We start from the raw sequence: 22,294 nt of genomic DNA, 5'->3' as shown, positions 1-22,294 counted from the left end.
AAGTCACCTACATAATGTGCACATGTATGGCGTCTTCCAAGCCAACTGCCAGGGTCTCTCTGACGTTTTTGTTTTATAGCCTACAAAGAAAACAGCTTCTAAAGAGATTCTCACGTGGTTAAATCAAGATTTTTCCAGATGGACTGATAGCTTACTTATTTAGAACTAGAGTCTCATGTAGCCTAGGCAGGCATAGGACTTCTGATCCTCCTGCCTCTACCTCCCAAGTGAAGTGATATAGCCAGGTATCACCATACCCTGCCTAATTTTTCAATACAAGGGAATTCAATCTGACTAGTAAACCATAGACTGGTATTTGGTTAAGTGACTAAGCCAAGGGGCCAGCTTGACTCTCTGGGATTTGGGCACCTTAAAATTTCAGCCTTCTTGAAAGAGGTTTGCCTATCATTCATTCGGGTTCCATGTTCTACGAGTTCGCTGGTCATGTAGCTGTGGGGCCTTTATGGCCAGCCTTGTCTCCTTGGCCCCCAGTTCCATTCCCCTAAAGTTTTAGAGAGCTCCAATAGGGCAAGATCTCTAGACAGCCATAACAAGTCTGCCTGATAAAGAAATGGATGCTGTAAAATCGGTAAATGGGCTCAATTTATGCTAAATTTCAGGAGACTGCTACTAAATTTGTCAAAGTTACTAGGGTTAATTTCCCTCCCATAGTCTTTTAAGTTAACTTGTGCTGTTTGCCTTAAAGTGAAATTCTGTGCTCCAGTGAGAAGTAGAAGCAGTGACTATTCCTAAGATGAAACCATATCCTTTAAATTACACTTCCTCCTCGGGAGGCAGAGGCAGGCTGATCTCTGGGAGTTCGAGGCCAGCCTGGACTACAAGAGCTAGTTCCAGGACAGGCACCAAAGCTACAGAGAAACCCTGTCTAGAAAAAAAAATAAATTACACTTCCTTTTATTTATACTTCCTTGTTCTATTTTTCCTTTGTCCACATTTTGGCATGTCGATGATGTCACAGGAAATCTAGCCTTCAGAATTCCTGGATCCTACTCTTACTGCAGTGAATGTCAAAGCTGTTAACAAGTCTCAAACTCAGTTTCCTCTTTGTTTATTAATGAGGTCATGCTGTTTGCTTCACAAGGCTGTTGTGACGAGATAAGGCAATGAATAGGAAATTGACACTCTACACTTAAGGTATTATTAAGTAGTCCTCTGCTAGTGAAATTCCACCCTGGCAATGTTTATAAATTAGATATATCAGTGGTGTAATGGATCGAAATGAATTCTCCACCGATACAAAACTACACGTGAGAGAACACTTTCTGCTTCCGGAGACCTTCCATGAACAAACGTATTTACGTTATTTTTGGTTTAGATATATTCAATGTGTACCTAGTAAGGTTTAAACTATTTTTTTTCTGGCAATTAAGCCCTGCTCCCGGGCCCTATTTCCCTTGTCTGCAAGTTTCTGAATTTTCATCTCAAGACCGCATAGGCCTACCATTCTGTAAAGCATGCTCCCCTGTACCCAGTCTTCCCCCACCCAGATTATTTCATATGGAGCCCAGGTTCACCAGAGAGATGAACCTGGGAAGAGTCCCAGATTTTTGCTAGGTAGCATCTTACTCATTCTGTGTTCACAGAGCTGGCTGTGTTTCCACCAGATTGTTGATAGTGTTTGACAGAGAGGGAGGGTTCGGGAATGAAAGTTGTTTCACTGGCAAGAATGAAAGTTTCCTAGGGATGCCAAGAAGTTTATGATCCTGTTTCTTTATCAGCACTGTACTCTTCTGGTTTAAAACAAAAGAGCAAAAAATGGGAACATAAAAATGAAGATGTCAATGACTCTTAAGAGTCCTAAAAATGACGTTAAATCAGTCATTTTCAACATGTCTTTCTCAGGCCAAATGGATCTTTATTTACTTTACTGTGTGTGTGACAAGGAAACCTTTGGCCAGAGAAAGCCTCCACGTATCTAAGAGACCAAGTGAAGCTTAAATTTTGAATATAAATCTTAACTGATCCCTATAGAAGAAACGAAAAGACACGGCAGAAAGATGCAGAAGTGAGGATAATGAAGGACGGAGAGCCTCTCCCCCTTTTTTCTTCTGGGAGACGGGACACTGCAGAAATGAAGCGTTATGTTCCTAAGAACACTTGTGGGGAGAGTGCAGAGACAGCCTTGCTGAAGAAAATTACAACCTTCTTACAAGCCAACGTGTGTGCACGCTGGAACCCAGAGGGTAGATAAACAGGAAACAATCGCCAGTTTAGCAGCCAAAGTGGAAAATAGACAGGGAGGAGGGAAGGTCCCCAGCAGAGGCTGAGCAAGCCGTATGATTATTGCTAAGTGGGAAGACCTAGCCATGGGGGTAATACATTTCCTATTAACACTAATGGCTAATGGCTTTATCTCTCTCAGCAGCACGAGCATGTGCGAGAAGCTCTGCTTATTTCATTTTCCACATTGCTTGCTAAGGATCCATTGCTTCTTCCTCTCCTTATCCCTTCCAGATGTGCTCTTCCTTCCTCGTCTCTGCAGCTTAGGTTCCACGTCTACTGTGATAACCGTGATTGCTCTTCAGCACGGAGATCGCTTCAGAATCTCTCCATTGGAGCTAAGGAGATGGTACACAGAGGTGCATTTCTCAAGATGGGGCTATGTATGGTATCCTCGGCAAGACTTGCTTTGGGGGAAGCCAACAACTTCAATGTGCTGTAGCAGACATGTTCTGCTTTGAATGAATAATAAAAACAAATAGAGCTAGCTTTCCAAAGTTTCCAGGGATGGAGAGGAGGGAGAGAGGGAGAGAGGGAGGGAGGGAGGGAGGGAGGGAGGGAGGGAGGGAGGGAGAGAGAGAGAGAGAGAGAGAGAGAGAGAGAGAGAGAGAGAGAGAGAGAAGGGAGGGATGAAGAGGAGAGAGGAGAAAGAGTGTATGTCTAGATGAATGCAGGCATTAATGCAGAAGAGAAGAGTGAGCTGATGGCCAGATTATTTCAGGAACAACTGCCACCTTCACAAGAATTTTGAAAAACAACTAACAGAAACCATTCAAATTACATAGGGTCATAATTATGGGACATCAAAGTTTAAATTCCTTTTAAGATCCAAGGATGACAAAGAAGTTACGTTATGAGTGATAGCTATGGTAGCATTTAATCCATAATCAATCAGCATTTATCTACAGTGCTCTTCAACATTTTTCACTTAAGTGTCATTATTGATATTTAGGTATATGTTCAGCTCCACGCCTCGCTGGCTGGATGATAATGGCAGCCAGCGTCATGTAATGAGTGTGGCTGACATGCCTTCTTCTGTAATCATGGTCCCATCAGTGTCCACTCTACTCCTTGAGAATTACACACTAAGAAAGAAGCCAACACACCACTCTTTGTGAAATCCATCCTGTGGATGCCTTGCCCTCTTTGCTGTTCATCCAGGATCATCTGATACCATGGTTGCTTTGTTGAGCCTGCATCTTGAATGATAGATGGTATAACCACTAGCAAACTCACCTTGCAATTCAACACTGTGTTCGCTATTCCCACATTCTTCACTCTTCCACGAGATCAAGTCTTTCTGGGCTTGACTCGAGTCATACCCTCTTCTGGATGGGCCTTTTGCATTTTTTTTTTAAAGAAACAGCAAATGTAATTTGCTTAGTAGCACCAAAAATTTAGAACCTGTAACTGAGTGCCTGAGGGAGAGATGTGTTACTGAATGATGGTCAAGGTTGCTCTCATAGGTCAAATTAAAATCAACTCAAAAATATGCTACGTGGGTACCAAGTAATTCCATTCATTAAATCACTGCTTGGCCCCGCAGCTCTAACTTATTATTGGATAACTCTTACTTCTTAGTTTAACCCATTTCTAGTAATTTGTGTATCACCATGTGGCAGTGGCTTACCAGGTAAAATTCCCAGCCTCTGGTGGATCCATGGCATCTCTCTGACTCTGTTTTCCTTCTCACAGCATTCCATTTAATTTTTTACGCCTACCTAAGTTCTTCCCTATCAACAGGCCCAAAGCAGTTTCTTTATTAACCAATAAAAGCCACACAAAGACAGAAATACCTCCTACACCAGGGTATTTTCAGATAAATCCTGGACATTGCTGCCTAATCTAACTTTACTCCAGGCTCCTAGGCAGTTTCGAATACCCTGGGGGTAGAAAGCATATTTATTTTCTTATGTAATCATTCCTATTACTTTCCATCTTGGATATATTTCTTCTTGTCTAAGAAGAATGACTGTAAAGTATAAGAAATTACTACTCCGGAGTTTGCTTCTCCTTCGTGTATTTTAACTGTGTGTGTTAGCTCTTAACTCTGTTAATTTTACATTTTCAGTTGCTATTCACTGAGCAGGTAGAATGCCACCAAACAGAGCACTCTGGCTGAATGAGCCAGGCACAGGCCAGACCTCAGGCAGAGCCCCATCTCTAGGGAGCCAGCTAGTCTCAGATGCAAAGCTGCCTGTGCTGTTTTGTCTCGTGGAGAGAACTTCTTCATAGACCCTTCTGGTGACTATTGGCCCCACTCTGGGTAGTGAGTGTCCCACCAACACCGGAGGGCATTTCTAGCCACCTTCCTGGTTGTGTGCTTAAATGTCATTCCCCATATTCTTGAACTTGATGTCCCGATAGCTTGAACTAGCCCAGACTGATAGCTTCACTTCCTGTTGCTGACCACACCTCTTTGATGAGCACTACTGTGTGCTATGGGGAGGATCTAAGATCATCACACTAGGGGCCTGAGACATCCTGGGTGCTTGAACTGCCACACGGCATGAATGAAAGCTGCAGCAGGGGTGCGCAATTGCTTTGTTTCTGTCACGGTAGCTTGCGGCTTTTTACATAGCCCCTGCACTGGGCAAGAAGTATCCCGAGAGGAGTGAAAAAGGCTTCATGAAAAAAATGAACAAACACAACAACAAAGACAAATCCCAAAGGATATCATTGCCTGGTACAAGATCATTCAGCGTGCAAGTACTGAAATGCAGCGTGAGCAGAAATATGTGAGGATCTTGGTGAGGACACAGCCAGGGAGACCTGGGGCTCTGCTATTGCTATGTGTGTCAGCCAGAATCCATTCTTGGCCCTGATAGTTCAGCATGCGGCTTCCGGTTCTTTGTCTATAAGTTTCTTATTGCTACGAATGAAAACCCCTCATAAGGGAGGATAAATGGTTTCAGAGAACACAATGCATCATGTTAGGGATCAGCTTTGCAATGACAAGCAGTTCTCACATGGCCTTGACCAAGAAGCCGAGAGCCATAACCCCAAAAGCCATGCTATGCCTCCTGTCTAAAAGGATCCACAGCTTCCCAAACAAGCCAACAGCTAGGGACCAAGTGTTCAAACACAAGAGTTTTTTGGAACTGCTCATACCCCTCAGGGCAGCCCTGGAAGCCCTGGAGGGGTGTTGTGAGGATGCACAGTGCTACTTAAACCACAGGGCTGTGATAAGATGGGGCTTGGAGCCAGAGAAGTGCAGTCTGTGGGAATAGACACTCTGCCACACTAACACGCCATCTCCCGTCGCCCTGCCTTTGTTGATGGGTTCTGTCAGTTCACACAAAGCAGCTCAACCCTTATATCTGGCACGCTTCTCTGCCTAGATGCTTTTCCGTTATGCTCTGTCTGCCGGAGGACACTGGAGTAAGTCCAAGTCAGCTCTTGATGGTCTTGGCGTGTGAATCTGACCTGTCCTGTCAGGTGGCGCTGGTACACAGGGCCTCGATCTTCCTTCATTGCTCTTGCACTCCTGTGACAGGAATGCCTTGGGCCCTTGTCTTTGACCATCAGACTGGGACTGTAAGTTCCTTCAGGACAGAGACTATTCTTATTCATTGTTGACTTTCAGAGCAAGCCAGTGTTCTCAGCTAACGGGAAATGCTCAATACACACGTTCAAATTCTTAAAGGATAGGCTGTCCTTTCCAGACAGAAAGGGGGAAATTCCTCCCATTATTAGCTGTGTTATAATGAACAAATTTCTGAGTTTAATAGGATATCATGTGTCGGTTTATTTATTGATTAATTTATTTGGAACATCTGAATTTTTTAAAATCCTTCTTTATAGGATACCTAAACCACTTTTGATTAAGAAAACTGTAGAAAGTTAGCAATTGTCAGATGCCGGAGAGTGGCATGTGGTCTCTGCTCAAACTTGCTGGAATCACTCACGGCAGATTTTAGTCCAGAGGTCTCTTTCCCTGATATTCCCTTGTAAATTCTTCAGCATTCTTACAGATTTTTTTTTTTATCATTCTTGGAGTATTCTTCAGTTAGGTCAGCTCAGTGGATGCTCAGTCTGGGGTCATTCCCCAGAACATACTGGTATTTCCCCAGTATGAAGAACTGGACAGCTTGGCCTGTCTTGGCAGTTGGCTTCCAGGTTTAGCAGTAATTACTGGCAAGCAGATCTTCCCCTTCACATCAACATTAGGGTAGCAGATCTTTGTTTTAAATGTGATTTTGGGTGATTTGAATGGCCACTCAGCTGGAAGGTTGATTTCAATTCTGAAGTCCTCCTTATCATGTACAGCGTTGTCAGAAACAGTAAGTAAGCCTTTGCCAAGTCAATAAATCAGCTTCATCAACCTGGAAGTTTTACATTTCTCATTTGCAGATCTCTTCAAGCTCCTCCCGCCATCTCATCTTGGATCTGAAGCTCAAAGAATCCTTTTTTCTTTTCTTTTTAAGACCGAGTCTCTCCATGTTGCTCAAGCTGTCCTGGAACTCACTCTGTAGACCAGGCTAACCTTGAACTCAGAGATATGACTTCCTCTGCCCTCTAAGTGCTGGGACTAGAGGTGTATGGCACCACACTGGGCTTCGTTTATTTTTTTAAAAAATTTCGTATATTGTGTCTTGCTCATTCTTAGCCACTAGATGTTCATGTATTTTTTTCTGCTGTCCCCTTTCTTCTCTTTTTTACTGAACACCCCTAAGTACCTTGAAAGCTATTAAAATTATTGTACACCTCACCAATGCTTTGCTCCTTTTACTCTCTTTTCTTGCTTATTGTCTGTTACTATGTTTAAAAGTTTATTAATAGTTTATCTTATAATCTGAGATGTAATTAATCTGACTTACCGTATATTTCATTTCAAACTTTTTGTTTTCATTTCAACCATCTCTTCTTTGCCTCTACATAGTCCATTTGGATACAACAGCAATACCTTTGCAATGTGTCACTTCTTCATTACATCTAATTTATTTATTTATTTTTCTTCTCGTCCCCCTGTCATGATTTCTCATGTATACCAACATGTTCATCTTTTTCTTGTATGCCGTTGTGCCTTTCTCTTGCACTCTACCGGCTCATGATGCCTGAGAAGTGCTTTCTCTATGATGAGTGCCCACCACCCCTTCAACCTTGGATGCTGGGAAGATTTCTCTTTTCATGATTAGAGTTAACCAGTGCGATTGTGGCTGCTGCAGAAGGCTTTTGTGTTTATTATGTTTGGGATTTGGTGAGCTTTCTCTTATTGTTGTTACTGAGAGTGCCATGCATTTTGGGCTGGCCTCAAACTCAGTAGGTGATCAAGGATGACCTTGAATGTCTGAACCTACTGTTCCCACCTGCCTAGTGCCTAGGAATCAAGGTGTGCACTATTACACTCAGATATATCTATTTCTGGGGAATGAACCCAGAACTTTGAATTTTCTAGGCCAGTACTCTATCAGCTGAATCAGCTGAGCTACCTCCCTAGCCTCATGGAATTTAAAATATTTTTCTCCAATCTTGGAAATATTTTGGCTTTGTTTGTGGAATTTATATCTCTTAGTCCTTTGTCTATACGTTAGATGGTGTACTGTGAATACTTATTTGTTACCTTTATCTTTGTATATCTCTGCGCTTTATTTTGAAATCAGCTTGGGAGCCATGTCTTCCAGTTTGCTGGCCTTTGCTTGCAGCCTTGTTTTCTTTTCCTGACAGCCAGCATGCTTTTCTTCTGATGCTGAACTTATCCACAGGTTCCGTTCTGTTTTAAAACTTGTCTTCGCAGGATATTCATATTCATTTCAATGTTCTTGAGCATATGGGGCTTGTGTAATTAGTGTTTTGTGTGTTCTTTGGGCTCTCTTCTCCCTGTCATTTATAGGTCTCTTTCTATACATTGACTTACAACTGCCAGTGAGTTATATTGGCCCACATCGTTGCATGCCTCATAAATTTTGGTTGGATGGCAGAAAGAAAATTTTATGCTGTTTGTTCATTGGCTGTGTTTTATTAATATGCTGTCAGAGTTGACTCTGACTTGGGCGTAATTGACTTAGCGTCCTCTCAAGATGTGCCTGTCAGCTTGTGGGTCCAGAGAAGCCTCAGTCTAGGGGGAATTTTCCTGTGCAACGAGTCTGAAGAACTTTAGTCAGGGTGTTCTGATGGTTCCACTGAGTGTGACAAAGCTCTTCCCTAGTAGCTCAAGTCACATGTGAGTCCTGGGAATTGTTCAGCTTCATCCTTCTTACTATTCTTGCTCACTGTTGGATGTTTTTCTTTCATGTATATGTGAGGGATAAGACACAAGAGGCTTATCTATACAAATCCAAAGTTGTCTCTGTCAACTTCCCACTCATTTTGGACTAGAAATGTTAGCCATATTTCTATCCCAAATGTTAACATATATCTTCCAAACTCCTGGAGATTATGTAACTCTGTTACCCTCTGCCTTGAAACATGAAAATGCCTCCCAAATGCACAATGGTGTGAATGAAGGCCAATCCTGGTTTGTTTTTCTTCCTTGTAGGCCCCTATCATTTTCAAACTCTGTTTTTGTTTTTTGTATACTTTCTTAGTGTGCTATGGAAGACAAATACCTACAGTAAGATCCTGTCCATTTGGTTTGGCTCAGTCTTTAAGTCACAGACTGATCTTTTACGGATTTATCTATTTATAATCTGTTTGTATGAGTGCTTTGCTTGTATGTTTGTAGGTGCACCAAGTATGTGCTTGGTGCCAACAAAAGTGAGAAGAAGGTGTCAGTTTCTCTGGAGTTATAGGTGTTAGAAAGCCTCTATGTCGGTTTGTGTATTGAACCCATGTCATCTACAAGAGCATCCAACAAGAGAGCTCCCAACAACTGAGCTATCTCTTGGCCTATATGCATGATTGGTCTTTGGGGGGGATTATTTATTTATTTATTCATTCATTTTGCATGCCAACCATAGTTTCCCCTCCCTCCTCTCCTCCCATTTCCCCCTATACCTCCATTTTACCCCATTTGAATCCATTCTTCCTCCATCTCCATTCAGAAGGAATAAGACCTCCCATGGGAGTCAATAAAGCATGTCCTGTTAAGGCAGGACCAGCTCTACCCCCTTGCATCTAGGCTGGGCAAGGCATCTCATTTTAGGGAATAAGTTCCAAAGAGCCAGCTCATGCATTATGGACAGGTCCTGGTCCCACTGCTAGGGACCCCACAAAAGACCAAGCTGCATAACTGTCACCCAGATGCAGAGGGCCTAGGCTGGTCCCATGCCAGCTCCCTAGCTGTAGGTCCAGAGTCTGTGAGCTCCCACAGGCTTGGGTTATCTGTCTTTGTGGATACCCCCATCATGATCTTGAAACCCTCTTGCTCATATAATCTCCTGGAGCTTGAGCCAGTCCTTAGCTGTGGATTCCTTCATCTGCTTCCATCAGTTACTGGATGAAAACTCTATGATGACAATTAGGGTAGTCATGAATCTGATTACAGGGGAAGGCCAGTTCAAGCATCCTTTCCCCTATTGTTACCAATCCCAAAGCATGGGAGATCTCTCAGTTTTCTGATATCTTCTTCAGTTTCTTACTTCAAAGACTTAAAGTTCTTGTCATACAAGTCTTTCACTTATTTGGTTAGAATTACCCCAGATATTCCTTTATTTTGGGCTATTGTAAAAGTTTAGATTTCTCTGATTTCTTTCTTAGCCCCCTTATCATTTGTATATAGGAGGGCTGCTGAATTTTTTTAGTTAATCTTGTATCCTTCCACATTAGGTGTTCATCAGCTGTAGGAGTTCCCTAGTAGAACATTTGGGGTTACTTATATATAATATCATATCATCTGCAAATAGTGGAAGTTTGACTTCTCTTCCAGTTTGTATCACCTTGATCTCCTTTTGTTGTCTTATTGGTACAGCTAGAACTTGAATCCTATGTTGAATAGATATGGAGAGAGTAGACAGCCTTGTCTTGTTCCTGATTTTAGAGAAATCACATTGAGTTTCTCTCCAGTTAGTTTGATGTTGACTGTTCACTTGCTGTTTATCGCCTTTATTATGTTTAGGTATGCTCCTTGTACTCCTGATCTCTCTAAGACCTTTATGATGAAGGGGTGTTGGATTTTGCCAAAAGCTTTCTCAGCATCCAATGAGATAGATGATCATGGGGCTTTTTGCCCCACTTTATTTATATGGTGGATTGTATTGACTGATTTTCATATGTTGAACCATTCCTGGGATAAAGCCTACTTGATCATGGTGTATAATTTTTTGATGTGTTTTTGGATTCAGTTTGCCAGTATTTTAATATTTTTTTCATCAATGTTCATGAGGGAGATTGGTCTGTAATTCTCTCTTTTAGTTGCATCTTTGAGTGGTTTGCATATCAGGGCAACCATAACCTTGTAAAAAGAGTTTGGCAATGTTCCTTCTACTATTTCTATTGTGTGAAACAATTTGAGGAATATTGGTGTTAGCTCTTTTTTGAAATTCTGGTAGAATTCTGTGCTGAAACTATCTGGCCCTGGGATATTTTTGGTTGGGAGACTTTTGATGACTGTTTATATTTTCTTGAGGGGTTATAGGTCTTTTTAATTGTTTATCTCATTTTGGTTTAATTTTGGTATGTGGTACCTATCCAGAAAATTGTCTATTTCTTTTACATTTCCAAAAGTATGGCCTAATGATTCTCTGGGTTTCTTCAGTGTCTACTCTCTGTCTCCCTTTCAATTTCTCATTTGCTAATTTACATATTCTCTATGCCTTTTGGTTAATTTGGATAAAGGTTTGTCTATCTTGTTGATTTTCGCGAAGAACCAACTCTTTGTTTCGTTAATTCTTTTTATTGTTCTCTTTGTTTCTATTTTATTAATTTCAGTCCTCAATTTGAATATTTCCTGGCATCTCCTTCTCCTGTGTGAGTCTAGTTTTTTTTTGTTCTAGATCTTTCAGGTGTGCTGTTAAATCACCAGTGTCAGATTTCTCCATGTTCTTTCTGTAGGTTTTAGTGCTATGAACTTTCCTCTTAGTACTGCTTTCATAGAGTCCCATAAACTTGGGTACTTTCATTTTTGTTGAAATTTTGGAAGTTTTTAATTTCTTTCTTTATTTCTTCCTTGACCCAGTGATGATTCAGTTGATCATTGTTCAATTTCCTGGGTTTGTAGGCTTTCTGCAGTTTGTGATGTTGAATTCTAACTTTAAGCCACAGTGATCCAGTAAGATACCAAGGGTTATTCCAACTTTTATATTTGTATTGAGGTTTTTTGTTACTAAATTTGTGGTTAATTTTAGAGAAGGTTCCATGAGGTGCTGAAAAGAAGGTGTATTCTTTTGTATTTGGGTAGAATGTTCTATGCCAAGTCCATTTGAGTTACAAAATCTGTTATTTCCATTATTTTTCTGTTAAATTTCTGTTTGGCAAATCTGTCCAATGGGGTGTTAAACTCTCCCACTATTAGTATTTGGGGCTTGACATGTGTTTTATGATGGAGGAGGGTCATCTTTCTATCTGTTGATTTCATTGGTTAAGCAATAAAGAAACTGCTTGGCCCTTATAGGTTAAAACATAGGTGGATGGAGTAAACAGAACAGAATGCTGGGAGAAAAAAGCCGAGTCAAGGAGTCGCCATGATTCTCCCACTCCAGGCAGACGCAGGTTAAGATCATTCCTGGTAAGCCAGCTTGTGGGCTACACAGATTAATAGAAATGGGTTAGATCGATATGTAAGAGCTAGCCAATAAGAAACTGAAACTAATGGGTCAGACAATGTTTAAAAGAATACAGTTTCCGTGTAATTATTTCGGGTAAAGCTAGCCATGCGGGCGGCTGGGTGCTGGGGACGCAGTTCGCCACTCCTATTTCAACAGTTTTAAGCTTTAGTAATATTTCTTTTACAAAAGTGGGTACCCTTGTATTTGGTGCATAGATGTTCAGAATTGAGACTTCATTTTGATAGATTTTCCCTGTGATGAATATGAAATTTTCCTCTCCCTCTCTTTTGATTAATTTCAGTCTGAAATTTATTTTGTTAGCTATTAGCCTAGCTATACCTGCCTGTTTCTTAAGTCCATTTGAGTGGAATATCTTTTTCCATCCCTTTACTCTGAGTTAATGTCTGTCTTTGAGGTTGAGTTTTATATCTTGTGTGCAGCAAAAAGATAGGTTCTTTTTTTAATCCATTCTGTTAGCCTGTATCTTTTTATAGGTGAATTGAGTCCATTGATATTTTTTAAGAGATATTAATGATCAGTGATTGTTACTTCCTTTTATATTTGGTTTTATTGTTGTTGATGGTGGAAGTGTTTGTGTGTGTCCATTCCATTTGGATTTGCTTGTGTGAGGTTAGCTGTTTCCTGTGTTTTTCATGGGTGTTGCTATCTTTCTTGGGTTAGAGATTTTCCTCTAGTACTTTCTGTAGGGTTTGGATTTGTGGACAGATATCGTTTAAAGCTGATTTTGTCATGGAACATCTTGTTTTCTCCATCTATGGTAACTGAGAGCTTTTCTCTGCATAGTAATCTGAGTTCTCATCCTTAATTTCCTAGTGTCTGTAGAATGTCTGTCCAGGACTCTCTGGCTTTCATGGTTTCTATTGAGAAGTTGGGTGTAATTCTGATAGGTCTGCCTTTTCTATCCGTATTATTTTTTGTTTTGGTCTTTTCATGGCATCACAGATTTTCTTGATTTTTTTGTTAACAATTTGTTGGATTTAACATGTTCTTTGACTGATGAATCTATTTCCTCTGTTATATATTCAATGCTTGTGATTCTGTCTTCCATCTCTTGCATTCTGTTGGTCATGCTTACATATGTAGTCCTGTTTGTTTACCTAGATTTTCCATTTCCAGAATTCCCTGAGATTGTGTTTTTTTCTTTATTGCTTCTATTTCAATTTTTAAATATTGAACTCTTCCCTTCACTTGTTTGATTTTTTCTTGGTTTTCTTTAAGGGATTTATTGATTTCTTCCATTTTTTGTCTTTTCCTCCATATCTTTAAGGAAACTTTTCATTTTCTCTTTAATGACCTCTATCATCTTCATAGTTATTATAAAGGTCATTTTCTCCTGCTTCATCTGTGTTGGGATGTTCAGGTCTTGCTGTTGTGGAACCACTAGTTTCTGATGTTGTCATACTGCTCTTTATGTTTTTCAAAGTATTCTTTTTTTTTTTTTTGGTTTTTTCGAGACAGGGTTTCTCTGTAGTTTTGGAGCCTGTCCTGGAACTAGCTCTTATAAACCAGGCTGGTCTCGAACTCACAGGGATCCGCCTGCCTCTGCCTCCTGAGTGCTGGGATTAAAGGCGTGCGCCACCACTGCCCGGCTTTGAAAGTATTCTTACACTGCCATCTACCCATTTATTCCTCCAACCATTTTAGGTGGAACCTTGGCTTTCTGGGTTCTCTCTTCATCCAACTGGTACAGGTAGGCTCTATGGGACCTGTAGTTCCAAGGTTTGCTCTTCCTCCAATCAGTACGGGTGGGCTCTGTGACTCTGGTGGTCACTCTTCCTCCAGGTGCAGGTGGAATGTGTGCTCTGGTTGTCGCTGATGTGGTAGAGGATGGTTGGGGGTGGCAAGGAGGATTTTGCTCTCTGGTCACTGGGGCTGAGGTAGATGGGGGTGGGGCATGATATGTGCCCCTGAGGACTAGGGGCTTGAAAGCAGAGCTTTCCAGTCAGGAATCTCAAATACTCACCCCAAAGGTCTCTTAAGGGCATACACATTTGTGGTGACGAGGTGATCAGTGCTCCGTTTATTATTATAAGATGGCTCATTTATATGTCAAAGCTCCTTTTCTTATTGTTACTTCATAAAAATAAAACTTCTTCAGCATTCTTAAGCCTACTGCTGACATATTATCACCTTAAAATTATTTTCCTTTTAAATAACGCCTTTCCATAAAGAGGACACTTTGGGGATCATGAAACTGGGTTATTTTTTCACATGTAGTCTGATTCTCAGATTTTTTTTTAACGTCACTAGTGTGTATGCAGGTACACACGTACAGAAGAGTATTTAATGAAGGTGTGTCCAACAATTGAGGTGTGCCTCTTTATTCTTCACTGTCTTTTTTTTAATACTCTGTCTTTTGATATGCTTTCTTATCGTTCATTATACTATTGTGTCCGTGACACTAGAAGCAACTCTTCAGGACAGCAGGAATCCTGACACCTGAGTATAGAGGGGAGAGGACACCGCCAGTGCCACCACTCTGCCATCATCTCCTAAAGCCTTTCTTCTTCCTGATGAGTCCCTCTCCTACTTCCATGCATATTTTTGCAGCCCACTGAGTTTTGCTAGCATCGTTTTCATGAGCAATTGTGGGTGCTATTATTTACTAGAGAGTGGGCAACGTAACAGTGGCTACATCACTGGAGAAAATTGATAGCTCTTCTTCCAGCAATCATTGATTGCTAATGGTACCTCAGAGAGAGGTGGGGCCTCATGACCCTCCTCCTCCATTCACAGTGAACTCACCTTGGATGAGTTCATCACCCCGCTATTTCTGCCTAAAACCTAAAAGAGGAAGTTATCCACACCGGTCTTCACATGGGAAAATACACCCAAAGTCATCTCCATCCATCCATGAAAAATATATATTAAATGTAAGATTATGAAGGTTAACTAAAATTTTGAACCTTTCCCCCCAAATTTAGAAAAAGATCACTACAAATCTGTCAGCAATTATACAAGAGCCACCAAGGGTAAAGCCTTATAAGCAGGGTAGTTAAACTTTGGCCACCCAATTCAGCCTGTTTAAAAGTGGGCCATAAAATGAGGAAAAGTAATTAAAGAATGGGGGATGCACTTGAACCTTTCAGGCATTTCAGTATCTGGGCCAAATATTCAGAGAAAAAAATTGGACAAGGAAAGTGCCTTCACATCCTTTAGAAGGTAGTGTCTGGGGCTAAAGTAAATGAGAGCCATCCATGTCTAGCTAGTGATCTTGAACAAGGATGAACTTCCCATCTCAAAGCACACGAACCTATATAGCAACTCTCACAGCCTTTTGTACTGACCTCTCTCAGAAATGAAGTCAGCATATTCATGAAGTTCATTAAAGACATTGATTCTCTTAGCCACTGCCATGGAGGAAGGAGTCATGAGTATACTATATTTTCTTTGCATTAGCATTGGCTTTGATCAAATTTGTTCTCATAATACCTGCTGCAGCTTCCAGAGTATAAATTACGACACTATGTAATTTATACTAATGAAACTGATAACGTAACGATCCATTCTTTGAACAAGACCAGTTAATTCAAATCCAGCAGTGCAGCGGGCAGTGGGAAGAGTTCCATCACTAGCCAGCATGATAAGGAGCTTAATGAGATCTGAGAGGTATGATGGGGCCCAGAGAGATAATTGGCTCAAATTATTTTTCATTTTTCTTTAATCTTTACTTAAATGTGATTGCCAACATTCTCAGAGGATCAGAACTAGAGCCTCAGACAGAAATGGAAGGTTTGAATATCACAGAAATCATTTCTCTCAAGACATCCTTATGATAATTGGGCTCAGGTGAGAGCAGTTTCTGAGGTCGCCACTGGGCCATGGAATCTCCGTTCTATGACACAAGCAAACGAATGTTGTGGCACCGCCTGGGATGTGTGTTTAGGTGATGTCACGTCCCTTTTAAGGTTGGGCCATTGCAGATCGCATCTTCTTCCAGTATCCCTCGACTCTGAAGAGTCCTGCAGCAGGGCAGAGAGTTAAAACACCACCATGTGTTTTCAGTCCTTGCATGCTGGTCTCTGGAGTACCAGCCTCTGGTGTCAGGAAGGTTCTCATTGTGAGTATCTTCTCATTGCTCTAGTGTGAAAATAGCCTCCTTCTGCAGTGTAGTGGTTTCATGGTAACCCTTCCTGAGGATCCTCAGAGACAGAGAGAATCGTGATCACACCGTATGGCAACAGGCAAGGGAGCCAGGTACTAATAGCTTTTTCCTTAAAACCCTCTCCCGTTCTACGATTGGGGAAGGACAATGAACATCAGCTCAGACCGTGATTGCCCCTTGCCTCCTACGGTCCATTAGTCACCTGCTTCACCCTGCATCCACTGGCCAGATGAATGCACTGGGCTCTCGTGGCCACAACTACAAGCTGGAGGGTCATTTCTCTGTCTTATCCCACTTCAAGTACGTGACAGCGGATGCGATACAGCGAGAGCTCTGTTTTGTGCCCTGCTAAGTGACTTAGGAGACACAGGGAACGTGGGAAGGACAGACTTCCTTTGGGAAAGTTTGATCAGTCACAAGAACAGGGGAGGAAACTAGTAACTATGCTCCCCTCATTCTTGTGGGCCCGCCTAAGCAAGGGCTGTCTACGGAATTTATCTGAAAATATTTCATATGGCCTCAGGACTAGCAGTGCTTTGTGGAACATTCTGGGTAGTTTGTCATGGATCATAGTGTTTCCTTCGCCCCCACACTTTTCACTTTGATCTTTTTAGAGTCCTAACACGTGCTGGCTTTTAAGCTTTGTCTCCTGTTTTTCTTACAAGGAACCGGAACTGCTCTAGAACGGAGGCTGCTGAAGGGAGGGCTAGGGATTGTATTGTTCATTGTCTAAAAGCAATACTTACAGTCAGGGGCTGGGCAGTGAAGAACCATTTCCTGGATTTCTCTTTTGTATACTTTTCAGGTCCAAAGGGAACTCCGAACCCCCAAAACTCCAAAGGGCAGTTCAAATATCCAGAAATGTATTCAACCTGGACTCTAGGAGGTGTTCTGGAGGTTAGATAATAGTCAGCATTCTTCAGGAACTTGTGAAACTTGTCCACATATACTGAAAGGAGTTATTTCTCCATCCTCTGGTAGAAGGGGCGAATGGCTACCTGTGGCATCTATCACTGTATCAAGACTCATGCTGGCTACCAGGCTCCCTCAGTATCACAAGGACCTGTTACACATTTCAAAGCCATGCTAGTATCCTGGTCCTTCTCACCTCCTCTGCTACCCTAATCTTCCTCAAGTTCATGGGCTTCCCTCACCATTATTCTTATAACCCTGATGCTCTGTGCTCGCTCTACACTCTGCTCCTGCTTCTCTTATTATATTAATGTAATTATATTATATTATTCTTTATCCCCCGCTATTCTCCCCTCTCTGACAGATAGTCTTGGCCACATCCAGTCTGCTGGGTCATGTTCAGTCTACTTTTTCTCTCTGTTTTGGATTCTTCGAGATTTGTATAGTCTCCAGCTAGTCTCTCTCTCATATTTACAATAAAACCCTTCCCCTTAACCACACCATGCAGCGGCGATGTCATCAGATTATATAAGACCGAGGTGAGCAGTGTTGGAAAGAATGAATCCTTGTACTGCATTGTGAATTCATCAAGCAGCAATGATCACACGATGTGGAGAGTGGTTTTTTTTTATCTGATGGATTTAAAGAATTTTGGACATAAAATAGTAAAAAAGCTCAGAGAGCCCTAACATTGCCTTTGAAGAAGATTGTATCCTTAAGCCCCAGGATGCGCTGTACCAAACATCAGACTCAGTGTCTGACGGAAAGCATAAGATACCTGGGGAAAGCCCCGGCATGCAGAATTCAGAGGTCCATATATCAAAGTCATGTCCTGCAGCAAGCTCCTGAAACTGATCTCATGCCGCATGAAGGGTGAGCCTGGGAACTGCGCACACCTCATTCCCCTGAACCCTTCCTATTGAGGGAAGCAGACCCTTGAATTTGCCAGAAGGAAAAAATCTTGCCCTTCCTGGAAACATTCCATGATGTCACTTAACAAGAACATTACATTGTAGTGTCTGCCTACCTCAACTTCTAGTCTCCCCATTACAGAGAGGGAAATAGACCAAGTGACTCAGATGCAGGGGATATGACACTGTTGGGATTGAATCTTAATGGTGTTAGTCACAGGGGACAGAATACGGAGGTAACACTGGGATAATTCAGAGGTACGTGTACGTGGTGGGGGTATTTCGATAGGTCTTGATTGAGCCATTATCCTCCCTTCCAGTGCCTTTAAAGTCCTTATAGTCAAGTCTGAATAAATTTTAGCCCAATTGTCACTTATTAGCACCCTGGGTCCAGTCAGTTGAAACTGTGCAGACTTGCTCCCTCTTCTTATATGCTGGATATCTTAAAAGTCTTTGGTTTGGAATGGCTACTACCACTTTCCAGCTCGGGGCACAACAATTTTAAACAAATATTTACGATGAAACATGGGTCAGACTAGACTCTTGGGACTCTGCAGTAATGACACCGCCACAGTTCATGCCCTTGAAAAACTAGTCGACATTGGAGGCTAACGAAGACTTATAAGAAGCACTTAAAGAATTGCCCCTGCTAGGCTTTTTCTGTGAAGCAGACTTCATGCAGTGATACAGAACAGTCCTCTGGGCAACTACACTACACAGCACGTGAAGAAACTGAGGCCTGTTGAGGAATAGAGTATTTTCTATTTGTGTTTGTTCAGGCTGGTGATGCAGGAGAGCAGGGTAGTGTGTCTTCAAGCAGGCTCATATTTTCACCTTAATGTATCAGGATTCTTTATAAATAATGGGACAAGATAGCATAATCTTCATATGTGTGTAAAAATTCATACATATATGCATCATGTACATGCATATATACTTACATGCACACATATATGTATATGTATGTTTATATATATACTTACATACATATAAATTCACATATATATGTGAATTTTTCATTGTCTTTCTCCAGTGCCTGTCTTTCTGTGGCAGTTAGGCTCCTGCATCTTTCCAGGAATCTTCACTCGCCATCCTTCTTTGCCACTGTCCTCTGTGCCCACGACAGACAGTTATACATTCCGTCTTTCAGTGACACTCATCTGGCTCTGTGGTCATTGGTGAGGAGACTCCTCTTACTTTTGGACTATTGGTGACATTCAGCTCACTCTTTGACCATGAGTGGCACTTGCTAACGCCACAATCTATTTGCTTTCTGCAGCTGAACAAGGTGCCCACACAAAGGAGAATGGATGTGGGGAGTAAGTTTGGGTGTGGAGCCTGAAACTGGATAGAAATCCATGAGTGGAAAAGGAGGTGTTGGAGTCGGGGAGGAAACGGACACATGAGACCTAAAAGTAGGAGGGAGGTCATGAAGTGTGGTGGAGAGGACAAAGGAGTTGAGGGTGATGGGGAGGAGGAAAATCAAAGAATCAGAATTTGATTAAAAATATAATTAAACCAAATATTTCACTTTCTAATAAAAATAATGAGAGAGAGAGATCAGTGGGGGTGACTATGAAGATGATGAAAATATATTGTACAAGCTGATGGCATGACTACTCCATGGTATTGGAAGGTTTTTTGTAGATAGAAGAGAGAGAACAGTTATAGGCACCTGGAAGAGTCTAGAGCAGAGAGAAAAGGAAGTAGATTGTACAGAGACAACAGACTGGATATGACTAGCGCTCTCTGTGAGAGAGGAAATATAACAGAAGAGAGAGAATAGAGAGAGCATAGTAAGAATAGCAGGAACCTAGAATAGTGTGACTAGCTGGATTGTAAGAAGGGTAGTAGCCAGGGAGGGAAGGGTCAGGAGACTGGCATGGGGGCATTGGAATGTATAGAATGTCTCTGTGAGTAAGGACCTAGGAAGCCTGCAGACTAGCATGGACCTTGATTTTGCTGATAGGTAGCACAGGCATACATTAATTGGAGAGCCATATGTGCCTTTTGCTGGAGGTGATGGAAATGACTCATTTTGATAGACAGGAACCAGCCTCACAAGTTCCTGAGGAATGTTTCCTTTTATCTAATGTCCAGAATCCTTCTATTGTCAAGGCTGAGCTCATTTCTTGATATTTGGATTTCCATTTGTAGTTTGGAGAGTTAGAGGTTAGAGTTGCCTTAGACCTGATGTGTGTGTGTGTGTGTGTGTGTGTGTGTGTGTGTGTGTGTGTGTGTGTTAGATCCTCAAAGGTAAGTAAAATTAAAACTAATTAAAAAATAAGAAAGAACACAGGTAATGTGGGCCAGGGACTTCTAGAAACTTCTGTTTCACCCTGAGTGGATTTTGAGGAGAAGGCTACAAGGCTTCTCCGTGACTCTGCCTACTCTCTCTACATCTCTTTTAGCCTGGCTTTACTTTGTTAAACCATTGGCTGAAAGCAGCTTCTTTATTAACCAAGGGCAAAATGACATATTCACAGCACATATCACCTCCAACATCAGCCCCCTGTGGCACCCCTTCTCCTCACTGAACGTTCTCTCCAAGCTCTTCCTCCTTTTGTCTTCAACCCTATGATCCTATTGCTGTCCCTTGAACAAACCAAATGAGCCAGTGCAGGCCACTGCTGGTTGGCTCAACACCTGGCTCACATCAGCCCCATTCCATTTGCAGGGCTGTCTTCTTGCTCCCCGAGACCTGGATCAAATGTGACACTTGACCTTCCCAACTTAACGGCCTGTCTTACCCTTGCACCCCATGTGTTTCCTGAAGGTCCCTCCAGAACACAGCACCACAGTCATTGAGCCTGCACCCTGCCCTTCATGTTAAGTTCATTGCTGTTTGTCACGGTAATGTAATTATTATCTCCTTAAGAGATGCTGGGTGCTTTGCTCAATGACTGTATATGTCTCTTAGAATAATTTCTGGTGCAGATAACAGACATGCTCCCAAGCATTTCCTGACCAAATCCGATGGTAATTGTCAGGGCATTATTTCTGGCATCTGCCCATCTTGGTTTGAAGATTTAAAGTTTGTATTCCTGAACAGCTGGGTATTTTTCTTTGTCTTTTTTTTCTTGTTTCTGTGGCCTCCGGGCAGGTGCTGGGCTTCCACAATACCCAGGGATCCCACAGAGATAGAGAAGTGCACAGCGAATGCTACTCAGATGACCTAGTCTGAAAGACAATGAGCAGGCTGCCCAACACCCTGGAGCAGATTAACACATGCCATCTTCCTCCAGAGCTCAGTGCAAAGGACTTATTGCTGGAGGTTGGAGGACCAGCTTGGTGAATAAGCCCCCAGCACCTGGGCAGCACCATTCTGGATGGTGCGCAGCATATAGGGAGGTGTGAAGAAATCACAAACAGACCTCTGCCTTCAAGTGACTTGATATCTAAGCGCCTGCTTTACCTGGTTAGTGATAGGTGGTGAAGATGCGGGGTGGGGGGTGCTCTGGTGTGAAGTAACAGGCTTCTCACTGGTTTTCTTTCCTCCGAGTGCACGGAGTTCATTTGTATTTATGTGCTGACATGCTATTCCCTTTGACGATGGCACAAGCAGCCATCAGGTCCCCATGCAACATCACTGCTTCCAAGCTTGTTTCAAACGTCTGCTGACAACTTGTTATTCAAGCTGTACTCTTGCAGCACTCCCTGGCTCTTTTTACACTACCTTTATCGTCGTGAACATGTGCCTTCGTCTGACTTGCCTTTCCCCGACTAGAAATTTTATTAAGACACTGTGTCGGCTAAGATTTTGTCAGTTTGACACAAACTAGAGTCATGGAGAGAAGGGAACCTTAACTGAGAAAATTGTTCCATCAGTGTTTTCTTAAAGGGTGATTGGTGTGGAAGGGCCAGGTTCATTGTGCTGTGCATGGTCTCTGTGCTTCGGCTCCTGCTTTTGTGTTCCTGCCTGACCCTGCCCTGGCTACCCTCAATGATGAACTGTGACATGCAAGTGTAAGCAAAAGAAGCCCTTTTCTTCCCGTGTTGTTTTTGGTCAGTGTTTTATAGCATAGCAACGGAGACAAACTAAGTAGGACAGATACTGAATGTCTTCTCCATCCCTTCTGTCTCTTGTCTGCTCCTTTAACTGCAGGTCAATGAAGTATCTGGGTACCTATAAAATCTTATCCTTTTTAGGCTGACAGTGCTCTGTAGGAGTGAGGACCACTGCATAGTGAGTGATGTCTGCATCCCTGATGGTTCAGTAGGAAGGAAGAATGTCCAGTTGTAGCGTTGGCATCTCCTGAATGCAGCTCTTTGCTCCAACTGTCACCAGAAGCTGTGGTTTGTTACCTGAATCCTTGGGCTACATCATCCAGGGTTATGTCACATAATTTTCCTATTTGTACATTTTTTTAACCACATGACTTTTATTTTAATGGTCATATGATGCTAGATGAGACAGGAAAGTGTGGGGGTTCAAGATTTTCTCAACAGGCTTTGACTTA

General features: G+C 42.1%; 1 pseudogene; it reads right to left on the bottom strand.

Moving 5' to 3' along the window:
• Nucleotides 1-6,157: 6,157 nt before the first annotated feature.
• LOC142856861 (ubiquitin-conjugating enzyme E2 L3-like) lies at nt 6,158-15,263 on the bottom strand (annotated as a pseudogene).
• Nucleotides 15,264-22,294: the final 7,031 nt, after the last annotated feature.

This window comes from Microtus pennsylvanicus, chromosome 9, assembly GCF_037038515.1.
Source record: "Microtus pennsylvanicus isolate mMicPen1 chromosome 9, mMicPen1.hap1, whole genome shotgun sequence".
Taxonomy (NCBI): domain Eukaryota; kingdom Metazoa; phylum Chordata; class Mammalia; order Rodentia; family Cricetidae; genus Microtus; species Microtus pennsylvanicus.
The sequence above is the reverse complement of the archived record's forward strand: the minus strand, read 5'-3'. Positions and strand labels throughout refer to the sequence as shown.